This window comes from Monodelphis domestica, chromosome 1 (genome assembly GCF_027887165.1).
Source record: "Monodelphis domestica isolate mMonDom1 chromosome 1, mMonDom1.pri, whole genome shotgun sequence".
NCBI lineage: Eukaryota > Metazoa > Chordata > Mammalia > Didelphimorphia > Didelphidae > Monodelphis > Monodelphis domestica.
Genome location: NC_077227.1, coordinates 424,499,701 through 424,518,934, shown reverse-complemented (window position 1 = coordinate 424,518,934; position 19,234 = coordinate 424,499,701). Strand labels below are relative to the sequence as shown.

At 37.5% G+C, this 19,234-nt stretch overlaps 1 protein-coding gene across 5 annotated transcripts in view; it reads left to right on the top strand.

The window, feature by feature from the left end:
• Nucleotides 1-19,234, top strand: part of DENND1A (DENN domain containing 1A) — a 728,196-nt gene that overhangs the window by 658,422 nt on the left and 50,540 nt on the right. The window lies entirely within an intron of this gene.

Genomic DNA, 19,234 nt, shown 5'->3' with positions numbered 1-19,234 from the left:
GCTAATTATCATATTACTGTTAATTCAAATAATAGTTCTTAGAATTTTTGAGCTAGAAGGCCTTCTTAAGGTAATCTAGAGCAATCCTTTCATTTTATAGATCAGGAAACAGGTCCAGAGAGGAAGTGACTTGCCTAAGGACACACAATGAGTTAATAGTAGCATCAATACTCATATCTCCTGACACCTTGCCCAGTGATACTGTCTATAGCAGCTGCCTCATGTTCCAAAACATTGACTTAATTGGCAAAATAATCACCAAATATGGGGTACATCAAAGAGACTTAAGGCCTGTTCTAGAAGACAATGTCCATTTAAAGCTTCAGCTTTGTTGTTCACTCACTTTAATCTTCAGGAGTCACTTATTCTCCCTAAGCCTTAACTTCTCCATTTTGTGAAAATTAGGTCATATAAATTTATCTCTGAATTTCCTTCCATTTCTGACATTCTATGTTTTAAGGTCCATTCCAGCTCTTAATATCTTGTGTAAATCAGTAAAGGGTTTGTTAAAGCTTTTTTTCCCCTTAGAATGTTCTGTTCAGAGTGAATATCCTTTCCAGAGATGATGAATGAGCTTCTGTTTTGCTGAGCCAGCCCTGGCCCTTAAATGTACTGAGCTCATCCTCATTGACCAGGGAGTAGCAGGCATGTTGAAATGTGCATGTTTGCAAAGGCAAACCCTCTCTTGGGTCCTTGGGTCTGTGTGAATTTTACAGGCAGAGAATTGTAAGAAATAGGGAAATTGTCTCTTAAGAATGAAACAACTCCAAATCTTATTGAAGGGTGGTTCATCCCAGCTCTTCTCCAACCCATCCCTGTGTGTGTCTTACACACAACCCTGACCCCAAACATCTACCCAACAACTATAACCTTTGAATTTAATACTCAGATACTTTCTTCCCATAACTCATGAATTCATTTATTCCATAAACATTTACTAAGAACCTGCTATATGCATCTCACTTTTCTTGGTTTCTGGGATACAGTTAAATAAGGTCTGATACCTGCCTTCAAGGATCTTCTAAACTAGTAAAAAGGCCAAATGCCTACACAAATATATATATATATATATATATATATATATATATGTATATATAGTGCAAGTTAAAATGTTATGATGTATATAAGAATTGTAGCTTTTAAATGCCAGGAAAGGGATAATGTGCTCAAAGTCACATAGGTAATTGGTGGCAGAGCTAAAATTCAAATCCACATCTTTGGATTCCAACCTTTGTGTTCTCTCCTGGAGAAACAGAAGGCTTCCACGGGGAAGGTAACATTTTAGCTGAACCCTGAAGAATGAATACGATACTAATAACATTTTTATAGAATATTCTAAGGTTTACAAAGCACTTTCATTATAACAACACTTTAAAGTAGAAAAGAGGCTTAGAGAGAAAAAGTAAACAGAACCAGGGTCCCATAGCCAATAGATAGTGGGGCTGGAACTTTAGAACCTGAACTCTGCTGACTATACTAACTTGCATCCCTATGGTTGCCATGTTTCTAGATCTGAACCTTTCCTCCTTGATCAAGAGACTGGTGGTGCACACAGCAGATGTATTTTGCCTCTAGATGAGGAAAGAGATTGGTGCCTGTTTCTGTCCCAGTCAGATTTAGTTGCCCCTCAAGAAAGACCAGCTGACACTGCTTTATTGAACAGCAGCAGGTCATCTAGCTGTAACTAACTCTGCAGCTGTGGCAACTTAGCAGCAGACGCTCATCCCTTGCCTGCTTCTATTCCCATTTCTACCTTCCCCCAACTAGAACTACTGAGGTCACAGGGTTCTTCTGCATTCCCTTCAAGCCGTTTCTCCTCTGCTTGTGGTTTAGCAGTGGAATCTGCTACATGGAATGTCATTGGGCATCTTGGCAAGCCTTAACACCTCAACATGCCACTGTAAATTCAGCACCTCTGCCTGCAAAATACTGCCCCTGAACATGAAGGGGTCTTCCCTGATACAGAATGACTGCTCAGTCCTCACACCTAGCCACAGAAGAACAGAGTCAAGTAATTAGAGGGACTCGGGAGGAAATGTTCTTTAGAGTGTGCAATAATTTTTCCAAAACAACCTACCCAACAAGTGGGCCTCCAGATTCTCCTCAAAGATTTCTTGTGATAGGAGACCCACAATCATTTCTAGACAACCGTTATTGTTTGGAAATTTTGTTTTATTTTGATTGGAAATCTGCCTCTCTACTTTTCCCAAAAATCTCCAAACTCTGCCCTGATGGAGTCAAGCAGATAAAATCCAATCCTTTTCCCCCATGACAGTTCTTTAAAAGCTGACAGACAAAGATGACTTCCTCCCTCAGGCCTCTCTTCTCCAAGTTAAATATCCCTTCTAGATGTCATGGTTTCATTCATCCTCCTCTTGACATTCTTTTTTGTCACTGTTCTTGCTGAGATGGGCACAGTCCTTTGGACATGGTATGACCAGAATAGAGGACTCTGGAACCACCCCCTCCCTCTGTTAACAAAGACTAAAACCCTGGACTGCCTGCTATAAGACTTGACTAAGAATATGACCTGTTTATGAAAATGATCAAATATGTGAATTCAATTCATTTATTTTTCCAAAGATAGACTGTTCTAATAAAACCTTAGTGGGGGTACTTGAGAGGCTACAGAGGGGATTCCCAGCTTCAATTTAAGGTAAAGAAAAATTTCCTGACAATCAGAGTTATCCTAAGGAATAAGATGACTTAGGAAGTCATGAGTTCCCTATCACACTAGAGATCTATAAAAGGAAAATGGATGAGTTTGTTGATGATATTATAGAAATTATTAGAATAGATGACCACTAAGGACTCGTCCAGGGCTGAAAATTGCTGCTTCTAATCCTATTGCTACATGCATGAATACCCCCATTACATCCCTGAAAAATAGCTATCTAACTTCTACTCAAACTTGTAGGGATATGGAATTCACTACCTCCTAAGGCATTCAATTCCACTGGGCTCTGATTATTAAGATGTTCTTCCTTCATTGAACTGAAGTCAGCCTCCCTATAACTTCCACCTGTTGGTCCTTGTTATATGCCCTCTGAGACCACAGAGAAGAAATCCAATCCTTTTTGACACGGAAGCCCTTCACATATTTGAAAACTATGATCCTAGCCTAAACTTAGCCTCTTTTCAAGCTATACTTTCTTGGTTCATTTAACTTTTCCTAATGTGATAATATTTTCATATCCTTCCCCATCATTTACTCTAGAAACACTCTACTTTGTCAGTGTCCCTTATAAATAGTCTGACCCAGGTCTGAACACAGTATTCTAGATGTCTGACCAGTGGAGAGGAAAGTAGAACTAGCATCTCCTGCATTCTAGACATTAATGATAGCTGTTCTTCTGAAATCAACTTAAATTCTGAACACCATAATCAAGAATACCTTTTTAAATTGTTAAATGCTTGGAGGTTTTTTTCCCCACCTTTGGCATACGAAACCATCACTAGAAAGTGTATCGTTTTTTCCTGTAATTGTTTTATTTCCATCTCCTCCTGGCATGGACCCTTAGCCATAATAAAGGAGTTACCCAATGTTGAAAGAAGAGCTACCTCTTGTAAACAATTTTCTTTTATGTGACTTGAAATGGACTACTCAGGATAGCTAAGGAAGAGATCATAGCGAATCCCAGCTATTCTCTATCATCTCAAAATAGTAAAAAAAAAAATACCCCAAATAAAAGAACTATAAGCATAAAGCAGAGAGGATAGGGAAAAACTTATTCCAAGAAACCGTCACAGAAAAATCAGCAGATAAAGATAAAAAGTAGCAATGAGTAAATAATCAAAGAGGTTCCAATATAATTAATACTAAAGAGCAAAAGAAAACAAGCCCTAGATGAAAGAAAACATACTACAGTAATAGCTATAAGACACCTGAAAATGATCTTGTAATAATTTCAGGAACCTCCAGAATGGTTGAAGAGAATGAAATGATTTAAGAAAAGAATACAAATGGAAATAACTACAGAAATTAGAATTCATCTTTAAAAAGAGAAAGAGAATATATAGCATGGAACAAACCTAGAGAACCTCTCCAAATAGTAGATTATCAAAAAAAAGAAATTATTAGACTGGGAACTAGTCAAAATTGTTGAGATAGAAGAAAGATTGTCAGGGGAAAAAATAAAAATACAAGACTAGAAGCATGCCAGAGAGCTCTGTAAACTAAGACAGCTGAACTCAAATATAGAATGCTCAGGGAAACACAGAGCCTCAATGATTTACTTTAGGAAAGCATACAAGAAAATTACCCAGGAATATAAAAAACCCAAAACTACAAATAGTTAGTGAGTTCAATAGACTGCACAGATTGCTGACCAAGCAAAACACCAAGATTAACTTACCCATAAACATCATGGTTAAGCTTCACAATTTCAGCATTAAATAAATCTTGCAAACATCTAGGAAGAAGCTCTTCATACCAAGAAAAATACGATCCAAGGAACACAAGGTTATTCTTTGTTCATAAGCAATGACCGATAACTAATGATATTCTAAAAATTAAAGAAAATGGGTGCATAACACCAAAATAACATCCTGCAAAGTTGAGCATAACTATTTGGTGTTTTTTTAGCTGTATTTTCAGCAAAAGGGGAGAATTTTAATCATTTCTTCTGAAAAAAACAGATAGTTTAAAATGTTTCCAGGCCCCCAAAGACTGCCTCCTTGGTAGGGCTTGAGACCTTGAATAAAGGGGGTTAAAAGAACTCAGGCTTTTTAGCCTAGAGAAGAGAAGACTTAGGGGGCACATTATTCCCTATCTTCATATATCTGAAGGGATGTCATGGGGAAAAGAGATTAGACTCTGGTATGACCACAGGGGACCTGGGTCATAGGGGCACCTCCCAGTGATCCCAAAGACATGAGCCAAGCCTAGGACTTCACTTCTGGGTCTGTCCTTTGAAAACACCAGAGACATGAAGTCATTTGATCTCTCTCTGTGTTGAGAAGGTATGGCAAGAGTCAGGGTTAGGAGAGGAAGAGTGGGGGGGAAATGACAGAAGTTAGGGGAAAAAAATAGGAAAAAATGTTGGCCATTTCAAAGGACACTCCACACACACACACAGAAAGATCCTTTTATAAACTCCTTTTTTGGAGGTATATCAAACAAAAAAAGCTCTTTTATTTTTGTGCCTTGCATAATAGCAGGTTTCCAGTCCTGTTGAGCAAAAGAACCTTTCTCCAAGCCTAGAGGGATCCTATATTGCTACATAAATCTTTGTCTTCCCCTCCTATCTCTCAATGTTTCATTCATAGGTCAGAGCATTGATGTAAAGGCTGGCTAGAAAAATTAACCAGGTGAACTCATTCTCTTTTCTCATTTAAGATAATGATAGAGTTTAATTGTGATCTCCTCTCTCCCTCTAACAACCCTGGGTTCCTCATAAATTTGAAGCTTGTTCTCTATGAAAGTGATAGCCTTTCCAGCTCTCTCTTCCATTAAAATTACAGTGAGCTTATTCCTCTTTCTCACCCCTGGGAAGAAAGTCTGAAGGGGTGGAAATCAGGGCCAAAGCTGGGAGAATCCCTTGCAGGTCTGTTTTGTTTCCTTCTTTTCATCTGGTCCATCTGAAAGAGGTGTCATCTTCTCAGTAAGGAGGCAGTGTGGTATGGTGGCAAAGAGTACTGGTTTTGCAATTCAGGAAGTTTGGGTTTGATTCCTGCCCCTGCCATTTTTTAGCTGTGTGGCCTTGAACAAGTTCTTCATCCTCTGTGGGCTAATGTTTCCTTATCTATAAAAGATGTAATCTGGAATAAATGATCACTAAGGCCCATTACAACTCTAACATTGTTTTTGTGTCCTCTCATACCTTACAATTTCTGGGGTGGTCTGTATTCTAATACTTCATGTTTTGAATTCCATTTTAGTTCTAAAAATCTGAGCTATTTGTTCTGAAAGTTAATTGAGTCCATGTGACTTTGTGAAATCACTTCCTCTCTCTACATCATCTTCAAAATTTGCATGTTCTACCTCATAGGATTTGTGTAAAGAAACCAGTTCATAAATCACTTTAAAAAGCATAGGCTGCTCTTTAGTCCAAGTTTCTGTGTTTGCAGCACATTGGAATTTGGATTTCTAGCAACTAGGGCTGGTAGGTTATATTTAATAATCATCTTAATTCAACACTTTCATTGTTAAAATATGTTTTATTGATGCCTATTGTTTTAGGATCTTGGCCCCCTTCTCGATTAAAATTAAAAGATCAAAGAAATTCAACAAAAATGCCCAGTAAATTGGCCATATCTAACAGTATACACAATATATTACCCTAGTGGTCCTCCTCCTCTCTTCCATGAAGGAATAGGTTTCATTATTTGGCCTTCAGTACCATTATTCAGGACAGCTAGGAGATGTAGTGGATAGAGTGCCAGGCCCTGGAGTCAGGAAGACTTGAGTTCAAATGTTGCCTTAGACATTAGCTGTGTCCCAGAGTCATTTAACCCTGTTTGCCTCAGTTTCCTCATATGTTTAAAAAAAAAAGCTGGAGAAGGAAATGGCAAATCACTTCAGTATCTTTACCAACAAAGTCCCAAATCAGGTCATGAAGAGTTGGATATTACTAAAAGTGAAATGAACAATTATTATTCAGTCCCTTTATTTTACATATGAAGAAAATCAAGGACTAGAAATGGTAAGGGAACATATCACCTGTGCAGTACCTTAACAGCTGGACTAACCTGACCTGAAGGTCCCAAATCTGCTTGGTCATAAAAGTGATACTTTTTTTGTTCCATGTAGGTCTCTAGACCATTTTCTTTTCAAATCTGCAGTGCTGTCCTCTTTGGGGAAAGTTCTCAACTGGGAGTTTCCTCTGCTTCCTGCCCCACATCCAAGAAGTTGTAGAATTTTGTCTGCCTAAGAGATACAAACTCATTCTTTGCATTTCTTTGTTTGGGCCTTGCATAGCATTCAGAAAAAATATAGTAGTCACAAAGATGCTTCCTACCATATCCATAACTATGGATTACTGTTTTATCCAGGAAGCTTTTACCATCCCCTCCCCCATGCCCCCTACACTTCTGTTGTACAACCTTAGTTCCATATTCCTGCTGAAGGATCCATTAGAGATAATGTCATATTAAAAATTAGAGGCCTATTCCACTGCCTCCTTGTGACATGGAAGTGATCCTGAATCCTTTTTTTTTTAGTCAATTTAGAACATTATCCCTTGGTTACAAGAATCATATTCTTGCCCTCCCTCCCTTCTCCCCATCCCTTCCTATAACCAACATGCAATTCCACTGGGTTTTATATGTGTCCTTGATCAGAACCTATTTCCATGTTGTTGATGCTTGCACTAGGATGATCATTTAGAGTCTACATCCCCAATCATATCCCCCTCAACCCATGTAATCAAGCAGTTGTTTTTCTTCGGTGTTCCTGCTCCCAAAGTTTTTCCTCTCATAAGTCCCTCAGAATTGTCCTGGATCATTGCATTGCTACTAGTAGAGAAGTCCATTACATTTGATGGTGCCACAGTGTATCAGTGTTTATGTACAATTTTCTCCTGGTTTTCTGCTCACTTCACTCTGCATCAATTCCTGGAGGTTGTTCCAGTTCACATGGAATTCCTCCAGTTCATTATTCCTTTGAGCACAATAGTATTCCATCACCAACAGATACCACAATTTGTTCAGTCATTCCCCAATTGAGGGGCATCCCCTCATTTTCCAATTTTTTTTTGCCACCACAAAGAGCCACAGCTATGAATATTCTTGTACAAGTCTTTTTCCTTATTATCTCTTTGGTGACCCTGAATTCTTAAAGGCCATGTCATCAAGGCAAGAGTTCTGGCAAGTCCCACCAACTTGGGAAGACTTTGAGTATGGGCCTAGTGATGGACTGTGCTTGTCATCTGAGGACCAGCCCAGACAAATTTGAAGAGACTCATTATATCACCTTGCCTATGAATTTTTCATACACAGCAGCCCAAAAAGGATTTACTAAATCACAGAGGGGTTATAAGCTGGTTGACAGAGAGAATGACTGCCCCTACTAAAATTGTGAATCTTCAGGGTACAAAAGTAACAGAGTAAGGGCAGCTAGGTAGCTCAGTGGATTAAGAGCCAGGCTTAGAGGCAAGAGGTCCTGGGCTCAAATCTGGCCTCAGAGACTATGTGACCCTGGGCAAGTCACTTACCCTCTCCCCCCCCCCCCAATTGCCTAGAATTTACCACTCTTCTGCCTTGGAACTGTGAAGATTGGATTTGGCTATCCCCTGATTGTAACAATGAGGATACTTAGCTCTTCCTTTATTGGGATGATTAAATTGTAATCCCCTATCTAATTTTAGATTTTAATCCCCAAAAGTGTTATCTCAGTATTTGAAGTTTATCTACCCATTTTTACTACAAAAAGGTGCAAACTAACTACTAAAGGTGCAAACAAACTACAAAAGGTATGATCTAACCAAAAAAGATATAATCTAACCAAAAAAGGTGTGAACACCCATTTCATGTATTGAGTAGGCAGTCCTGGAGAGGAGTGTCTGCTGTGATTGGTAGACGTGAATTTAGGGGAGGTGACACAAGAGAAAAAGATCTTTAAATAGAGGACCACAGAGGCCAGAGAGAGATGGAAGAACACTGAATCGGAGATGGACTGGAGATCAGTCACTGGGGCTTGGAATGAAGGATCAGTCACTCGGAGCTGGAGGGAAGACAGACACTTGAGGAGAGACTGGAAGATAGACACTGGGACTTGGCTGTGGAACTCAACCCTGGAGGAGCTTGTGCAGGAGACCTCAGACTGCTTTCCTTTTAGACGATCACCGTGGTGAGTTGAAAGGCTGACTTAGTTTCCCTGCCTTTCTGGAGGTGTGATCCTCCAAGAAAGGCCCATCATCTTGAGACTCCTTTCCCTGATTAGGGCCTTAAAATTTCTACATGGCTCTGAGGAAGCAGAGCTCTCGCCCTCTCTCCCTTTATCTCTTCCTTAATATCTTCCCTCTATTGTAAATAAACTATCATGAATTCCATTCTACTTTAGTCATTCATTTGGGATTTAAAAATTAAATCCCTGGTGACCACTAATATAAAAATAATATTCAGTTTCAACCATAAAAAATTAATAGAACTGATACACAGTATTGATTCTAAGATATAAAGTAAGGTTTGTATTTTTGTATTTTTAAATAATAAAGTTTACAAAGCACCTTCTCCACAATGGCCAGTAAGATAAGTGGTGCAAAAAAAAACTGAGACTCAGAGATACAAGGTGATTTGCCCAGGGCCACCAAATATCAAGTGTCAAAGGTGAGCCTGCAAACAGGTCTATTCATTCCAAGTCTGATATTTTTTCCATTACACTACACTTAAGAAAGAGCTCTCAGATGCACCAGATCTTGTGTTTCACTGACAAAAATGTTCACTTTTAAGATTTGTTCAATATGAACAAGAAAATGGATTAATACTTTTATTTTTGGAATACTATTGTGCTATAAGGATTGATGACCTGAAGGATTTCTATATAAACTGGGAGAACCTCAGTGAACTAATGCAGAGTGAAACGAGCAGAAGCAGGAGAACATTGTACACAGAAAGTAAAACATTGTGGAAAATCCAATGTAATGAACTTTGCTACCAGTAGCAATGTAACAAGCCAGGACACTCCTGAAGGACTTATGATAAAGAATGCTATCAACATTGAGAGAAATAACTATAGGAGTAGAAATGCAAAATAAAAACATATGATGTCACATCACATGTACATATAAGTATGTGATTTGGGGTTTAGGCTTTTAAAAATCACTCCATAGCAAAAATTAATAATATGGAAATAGTTATCAAGTGATAACATTTGTAAAACCCAGTGGAATTGCTTGTCGACTCTCAGAAGGGGGAGGCAAGACGGCAGAGAAAGAAAATGAATCATGTAAACCTGGAAAAATATTTTTAAAATAAGTAAAAAAAAAAACTTTTGTTATGAGAAGTCCACAAAAAGCTATTATGTTCACCTTTTTGCTGCAGCCTTTAAAAATGTTATCATAAGGCTACATAATCCTGGCTCTCCCCTGCTCTAGTACATTAGTGTACCACTGCCCCCCAGCCAGGCTAGGCTGACCTTTTGCCTCCAGGGACCTGGTTTCATTGGATGGCCAGCTTCTGCAAGTGAGGGTGGTGGGAGTTGGAAGATCCAGCCTCTGAAGACACCTCTGCTTAGAGTTTCCTCATTTGTAAAATGAGTGGTGGAGACTTGATCACCTCTAAGATCCCTTTGAGCTCTGATCCTCTATGGCTCCTGGAGTGCCTGAAAGCCTTTACAATATAGTAAAGGTTTCAACTTGTTGGCAGTGTTAAGGCTGGCCTACAATTATGATATAAAGGAATGGGTTAATGCAGGACTCTTTTGCCTCTCTGTGATGCACTCTCTGCATTCAAGTACATGCCTGATAATTTAGCTGTTTTCAGCAGTGCAGCCCTGCACGGTGTGCCCATTCATCCATACAGCACAGGTAATTAAGTTGATATTCCAACACGGCTTCCCCTACTGACCTTTTGGAAACAATGTGTTTTGCTGCATCAACAAATTAACTGCAAATCAGATGCTGTCCTAGTAAATATGATCTTCATATACTATGAATATACTTACTTATCCCATGCCGATGACAGATACAAACACCAACATTAAAAATGAAGCACTGACAAAGGGCAAATAACTGTTATATTCTAGTAGGACCTTCGTGTCAATTACTTTTTAGTGCCTGTCCTTCCTCATGTTCCCATTTTACACACTTTACAACACTGATGTATTCACTGTAGTTATTTGTCATGATGAAGGGAGATGCAAACCACCCTCTGGCCCCATCTTCTGCTGCAATGTCCAAAAACATATTCTTGAGATGAGCAGTCCTGCTTCTGGCCTAAAGCCCAGACCTTGTGAATGCTGATCAGTTGTAACTGAAGGTACACTGAGCAAATAGTCATAAAGTCATGCAGTCTTAACAATAGAAGAGGCATAGAGTTTTTGAACAGAGAATATATACTGTCAAAGTTATTTAGAATTTAGAACACAGGAAGTTAGAGAATCCAATCCTTGAGCTAAGAAGGGAACTTGGACATAGAACATAGAATGCCAGAATTTGAAGGGACCTTACACAATAGGACCTTTGCACAAGAAAGGACCTCAGCAGTCATATAATCCAAAATGCTTATCTGAAGCATGAATTTCCTCTACAACATCTGTGATAAGTAATCTAGCCTCTATTCAAAGAAAGATGTACTAGAACTACTGTTTTTTTAATGATAGCCTATGAAAAACCCAGGAACCAAAATAGGAATACTAACCCCTACCATCCCCCACCTTAAGGTAAAAAGGAGATGTCCTCCCTGTAGGAGCATCAACTCTGGAGGGTCTTCTCAGCAAAGAGAAAAGAAAGAATGGTGTGGGACCACAGAACTAAGCTGCATTCCCACTGATTTTGAGAATAATCTGATGATAAAACACATGATGGTGACACCTTCCAGGGTCAAGACCAAAGGGAGAAAGGCAAAATCCCAGTGGGTAGGTATTAAAGACCCCCCTGGGACTATGGGGGGAAATATGAACTCCTCTACTAATTATCAGGACACCCTGCCATGGAATACATATCTCCTAGGGGACTCCAGCTGAGCCTGTTAACTAGCAGACATCTGGGCGATTAAAGCAGTATTTCACAGTTTGCACAGAGAAGGGTTTCATGTTCTATCTAGTAGAACATTCAACCTGAGGAGTAGTCTTTCTTTTTCCTCCCTTACCAAAAAAGGAGATTTTTGAGTATTGATATAAGGTCCTGAAGGGAAATACTGGAGTAAGAAGTTCCTCTTTATTAGGGCCAAATATTTTCCAAATTCATAGGGTCATAAAAGAGCTAGAATGAACTTTAAATATCATCTAGATCAATCCCTTTATTTTACAAATAAGGAAATTGAGGCCCAAAGAAAGAAAGTGACTTGCACATGGTCAATAAACTATCAGTTAGCAGGAACAGGAGTGGGACTCCAATCTTCTGGCTCCATTCCTTTTTCTACCACTACAAGCTACAAAACAAGGAAGGAGGGGGCCACTTAGAGTGCAACAGGTCAGAAGATCCTAGATTACAAGCTCAGAGTCCTTTAACATCTTCTAGTCCAGAATTTGTCAAACTTTTTGGTCTCAGGATTTCTTTACACTCTTAAAATGTATTGAGGACCCCAAAGAGATTTTATAATATTAAACATTAAAACTGATAAATTTCTAAAATATTTCCTTATAAGTCATTTTAAAATAACAGTAAACTCATTACATTTTAATATAAAAATGTACTTTTTATGAGAAGTAACAATTTTTTAAATTAGTGAGAAGAGTGGCCATTGTTTTATATTCTAGTCAATCTATTGTGATATTTTGTTTTGATTGATGTATATGAAGAAAATATGGCCTCATAGAAACATGTAGTTGGAAAAAGGAGTCTTTTAATAGGAAAATACCATATTAGAATTATTATGAAAATAATTTTGATCTCAAAGACCTCTCAAAAGGATCTCAGAGTCCTTTGATCTGCAGACCACACTTTTAAGAGTTGCTCCTCTGGTCCAACCCCTTCAGTTTATAGAGAAGAAAATAGACCTAGAGAGGAAAATAAATAGACTAAGATCCCACTATAGTAGCAGAGCCCTAAACTAATTTGAATAGGACATCCATTCCATTTCTGCTATATCACCCTGCAGGACAAATTTTGGAGGATTAAGAAATCCCAGAATGCTCACAATAAAGCCCCTATTAAACCTAACTTTACCATTTCTAGAAAAGTGGTTGTTTTTGTTTTTTTTTAAGTGTATCACATCACACTAGCTGAAATTGGCTAAAGAAATAAATATTAAAAGAAAATCAATACAAGAAGTAGCCATAATCCAGGAGTCCTTTATCTATAAGAGTCAGAAGACCTGGTTTTAGTCTCATTTCTGGTCACCAACATGCTATGAAACCTTGGGCAGATCCTCTCCTCTCTAGGTTTCTAATTCCTTAGCTCCAAAATTGGACAATTGAAAACAATAATAAAATTCCTTCCAGTTTTGCAGGCAGTGGATGCAATAGGAATTAAACAGAATAGGATTCCACTATTTCCTAGAACTACTAATTATTTTCTAATAGTGGGTTTTCTTCGTTTTTTTTTGCCTTTTCATCAATGTATTAAGTGCCTACTCTGTGTCAGGCACTGTACTAAGTACTGGGGTACAAAAAGAAGCATAATTTTCATTTTCCCCTTGCACCCCTTCCACCTTCCCAAAGGGCCATTCCTTATAGCAAAGAATCTTAAACAGAGAAAGAAAAAGGGCAAAATCAATCAATACATAAAAATTTCTGACATTATATATAAAATGTTCTGCATCCTCAGACCTGTACCTCTGCAAAAGAAAGGGGTAATATATTTGTTCTTCAGGGTAGAGTGCAATCATTATAATTTCACAACATTCAGTTTGTGTTTTTTTAGTGTTCTTCTATTTCCATAGCTGGAGTCATTGTGTTTATTGTTTTTCTGACTTCTCCTTGCCTTACTTTGCATCAGTTCATGTCTTTCAATGCTTCTCTATATTCAACATGTTCATTGTTTCATTTAATAATAATAGTCCATTACCTTGACATACCACAAATTGTTTAGCTGTTCCTCAATCAGTGAGCATATTTTGTTTCCAGTTATTTGATACCACAAGGAATGCTGCTATCAATATTTTGGTGTATATGGAAACTAGTCATTGATCTCCTTACAGTATACATTTCTAGTAGTGGTATGGCCATTTTAATCACTATACATAATTCTAAATTGATTTCCAGAATTAATGTACTAATTCACATCTGTACCAATAATTAATTAATGTGCTTCTCTTTTCAACACCTGCCCAACATTGACTATTCCCATCTTTTGCCATATTTGGTAATTTACTAGGTAGGAGGTAAAACCTCAAGATGATTTCATTTTGCATTTTTCTCATTATTAGTCATTTGGAGAATTCTTTCATGTAGTTAAAGTTTGAGAGCCAAATGTGGAGTTGGAAAGACTCCTAGTTGTGTGACCCTGGGTAAGTCTCTTAACTCCAGTTGCCTAGCCTTTACCACTCTTCTGCCTTAGAATGGAACCTTAGTATTAGTATGGATTCTAAGACAAAAGGTATGGGTTTAAAGACAAATAGGATTGTTTTGTTTTGGTCTTTTTTCTTTGTTTCTTGTTAGATATCAAACTGTTATCACAGATATGAGATATAAAGACTTTTTCGAAAGGCTTCCCTTCTTCTCCCAGATACATTCAATTTCATGTAGTCAAATTCTCACTTTTATCTTCTATAATTATCTCTATCTGTTGTTTAGTTAAGAATTTACCTCCTCTAAATTAATTAATTAATTAAAAATTCCCAAATTAAGGGGGAAAAAGGAATTTACCTCCTAACCATAGTTATGAACAGAATGTGAATCTGCTTCTCTTCTCATTTTTATGGTATTTCTAATATTCAGGTCATGCACCTAGGTCCACTTGAATATATCACGGAATATCAATCAACAAACATTTATCCATGTCCACCTTCATTAAAGCACACTCTCCTCCTTTGAGATTTACTGATTCTGAATGTGTCAACCTGTTCAGATCCTAGTTGGTATTATCTAGAGATGACCCCATCCCTACTCCACCCCAATGATAAGCTTGTCATTTATATGTATTATGATCTCTATTCCCTCTACCCTTCAGTTTTTCCCTGATCATCACTCCTGGACCAACCACACTATCAATTCCCTTGCCCACTTGTTCTTGAATAGTACTTTCTCCACTTTCTTTTATAGGCTTCTAGATTTTATTGTTATACAAAAATGTTGTTGATTTTGTGGGTTGATTTCATAACCTGTAAATTTGCTTGTTGAAACCCCGGATTTTCTAAGTAAATCATCATGTCATCAGCAAATAGAAATACTTTTGCCTCTTCTTTGCCTGTCCTTGTGTACTTCATTTCTTTCTCTTGTCTCATTGGTTTTGCTAGAATTTCAAGAACTGTATCAAATAATGGTGGAGAAAGGGGGCATCTTTGCTTTATTCCTGTATTTATTGGGAAAGCTTCTAGTGTTTCCCTTTGTATTGCTTGCTTTTGATTCTGAAGAGATATTTTTATCATATTAAAAAAAGATCTTTCTATGCCTGTACTAAATAGGGCTTTTTTTAAAAAAGCATAAACAGTGGTGCATTTTTATTAAATAAATCTTCTGAATCTATTGGAATTATCATGTAGTTTTGCATGTGTGTTTTTAGTATGATAATCATTTTCCTAATGTCGAACCATTCTTCTATGGTATAAATGCCACCTGATTATAATGAATAATTATTATTATTCAAGAGATTAAATGCTGCAGCCTTTTTTCTGTTTTTTTAAATTTTTGAATCAATATTCATTAATTATATTGATCTATAGTTCTTTCTTTACTTTATCCTTACTATTCGAAGTATAGATTATATTTGTCTCATAAAGAGTTTGGCAAAATCCTTTCTCATTTTTTGAGAATAATCTATGAAGTATTATTCATATTACAATTAAAGAATGCCAGAGCTGGAAGGAACTCTAAAACACAGAGAGTTAAAAACTTCTTGTTGCCATTGTCTCTCAGGCAGCACCCCCTTAATAACAAAATACCATCCATCTTTACAGGTAAGGGAGGCACCAATTTATCCCTTCCTCTTATTGACTGGGATCTTAGGTGGGGTTTGTACCCTAGAATTAGAGGAGGAAAAAAATGAACTGAATCACACTTTAGAAGTTGTGCAGCATTTTCACTTTTCCCAAACTTCTCTCTACCACAAAGAACATCTTTATAACACCAGAATTGTCTTCATGATGCTATAGGGTTTTGAGTCATAGAACACCATCATCTTGGATAGGTCAAAATTACAATTGGCCAAAAGACCAATGAAAAAATGCATAGTGAATTTAATTTTTCCACAGCCTAATATCACTGATGACTTGCCAGAAAGTCAAATTTGGATTTGAATTTAGATGACCCAGGCATGAGTCCCAGATCAGTCATTATATAGAACATACGATGCTTTGGATGAGTCAGTTCTTTCTGGGATTCAGTTTCCTCATCCACAAAGTTAAAGGGTAATGCCAGATGATCTGTGGGGTCCATTCTAACATTCAAATTCTGTGATTCTGTAGAATATGAGGTGGGCTAGTCAATTAGCAAATATGAGAGATAACAGATGGACAGTCCCAAGAGCTCACTAGTACCAATGAAATATTAAAGGGACAAGAGAAGAGCTCCAGCAAATTGTTTGTCTCTTCAATGGAGAATTTCTGAAAGAATATAGACAAAAAGAGCATGGACCAACAGAAGGAAGAAAAGAAACACTTATGTCCCAGACACTGTGCTAAGCACTTTACAATTATAATTTCATTTGGTCTCTACAACAGTCTTGGAAGAAATTATTATTACCCCCATTTTACAGTTGAATAAACTGAGGCAAAGAGAGGTTAAATGACTTGCCACAGGTCACACAACTACTATCTGAAGCTAAATTTGAACTCAGGTTTTCCTGACTGCAGGCCCAAAAATCACTTCTTGGGCTTTTGGCTAAGATTAAGTGTAATATCAATGCTCTCTCCTTTGTACCACCCAGCCACCTTTGGAGAGAGTATCTATGCTAATTTGTCATGGAGGCAGCAAAGCCAGGAAGTATGAAATCACAGGGCAGAGGCCAGTATAATCTCTCTTTTGAGAGATTTTGCTGAAGGGGCAGTATTCATTGGATATTTATTAGTAAATTCTGCTATTCATTACCTCAGTACTGAAAGTATGGAGGAGGATGAAAAATGAACGGGAGGGTGGGGTTGGTAGCATAGTGGAAAAGAGGAAAATGGAATGGCATAGCTCAGAAGTATGCAGCCTGATGATAGCTTTGATGTGAGTTGACCATTGCACTAGAACATTAAGAAATGTGTTTGTTTCAAATAGCATTTACAGGTAAAGGATTATGCTAGACTTTCTCCAAGGACCCTTCCCATGTTCCAAGATATCTTTCAGCTCTTAGATTTATATCATTTCCTAGTTAAAATAATATAAATGAAGTGAAGACTCAGTGTATTTTCACCTTCATTTCTTCCCCAGCATAGTATGAGGTAATGTATTGATAGACAGATGATAAATGGAGTAACTCCTGGCATTTAGAAATGTTCCAAAATTCAAGTGAACTTTCTCCTTACCTAATGAGATTCCCATCAGTGGAAGTGTCCAAGAGAAAGCCAAATGACCACTTGACAAGGATGTTATGTGTGAATGTCTCTGGTGAGGTTTGTATTTGATGACTTCTGAAACCCTTTCCAACTTATTCAATGAAATAAGCTAGAGGAAGAAACCTTTTTTCTCCATTCATTCTCTTCACCTAGGAAAAGTAGACTGGTGCAGTGGAAAGAACCTGAGACCTTCAGAGTCCCTTGATTTGAGTCCCAAAACTCCCACTAAGTTGTTACATAATGTTTGCAAATTGTGTTGCATCACTAGGCCTCAGTTTCATTATCTGTAAATAGAGGGAACTGAGTTGCTAGATCATCTCTAGGCTTCTTTCCAGCTCTAATTTTCCAAGTTCTAAGACCCCTTCCATCTTCAAATTCTATGATGGCCAAAAAGGTAGGAGAATTGAGTTTTTCTATATCCTTTGGGTCAATGCAATGTTGTCAATTGACAGAGAAGAGAAATTAACAATAAAGAGTTTAATCATTTTTTCCAGGTTGCTCGGTGACTCATATTCCTGTCCTTTGGTTCCTAGCCCAGTTCATCATGACAGAGGTTCCCTTAAATAGCAATCAGGAACATTAAAAATACTATTTGACTAAGTGAAACTACAGTACTTTGCCAACTAGTATTTTGAATGTTCATTAACATTAACTAGAGCTGTGTACAATTTAAATATCTCAATAGAAGCTAGTTATATTTCCATAGAAACAGAAGCCAAGCCAAGTCCATTGATCACAGTATTATTTAAAGTACTTCTAACTAGTTTCCATCAAGCTAGTTAGTTAAATTGTACACAGCTTTGAATACTTACTAGCCATATGACCTTGGGCAAGCCACTCAACCTCTGCCTCAGTTTCTTCAATTGTAAAATGGGAATAATAATAGTGTCTACCTCACAGAGGTATTGAGGATCAAATGAAATATTTGTAGAATACTTCATTTGCTGCCTGGCACCTAATAGGTGCTTAATAGATGCTCCCTTCTTCCTTCTCTTTCTTCTTTTTCAATAAAGTTCAGATAGAAGTGGTTCTGGTTACAATTGTTATATTTTATATGTTTTTATTCTTTTATATTTTATGATCTATGGATTGTTAAGTAAGTTGCCTTTGTAGCTTACTAGATGGAATATAAGATTTTCTTCTATAGACTTACTAAAAACATCTTCTGTTCAACTAAAGTAGCAAATAGGAAAATGAGATGATGGGTATCTCATCCTATTCTCACAAGCTTCTATGCCAGATCTATTTTTAAAAAAATTTTAAGCCATACACCTCAGCCTGAGTATTCAGCACAGTGACATCTGTTTAAAAAAAAAAACATTCTTAATTTTATATGGATATGGATCATGTTATATGTAGGTGATTGCAGGCTTCAGTTTGTGAGAATATCCCAGAACCAGTACAGTTTGCTAAGTTTTTCAGGATACTTTGAGGTCTGTATTCATAACATGAGAATATATTCTCTCTCCTTCCATGAAAGATATGCAAGCTTCTGATATAAAATTCTAACTAAATGTCTTACAAGGTATTCAATATGTGCTAAATATTTACAGCTTGCAAAGATGCGTTGTCCAGTTTCTATGCTAATCCATAATTCTAAACTCTTTAGTGATAATCCTTTTGCAATATCTTGGGCTGATGACTTGCTCCTGGATTTTTGTCACAAACTCTCCATTTCCCCAAAACAAATCATTATTATTGTTGTTATTGTTGCTGCTGAAACGGCTAGTCATTTTTATTCCGGGTTTCCATTTCCATGGCAGGCAAACTGCTTACAGGGAGTATCTGGCATGGAAAAGATGCCAGCCTTAAGAGTCAGCAGGCATACGTTTAAGATCCAGCCCCTGTTCCTCTTAACTCCTCTGGACAAATCATTTTATTTCTAGCGGTCTCAAGTTCCTTATCAATAAAATGGGAATCATAATCTCTGCCCTGCTTAGATCTCACAGCTAATGGGAGAAGGAAGGTTGAGATAATGGATGTAAAGCATGTTACA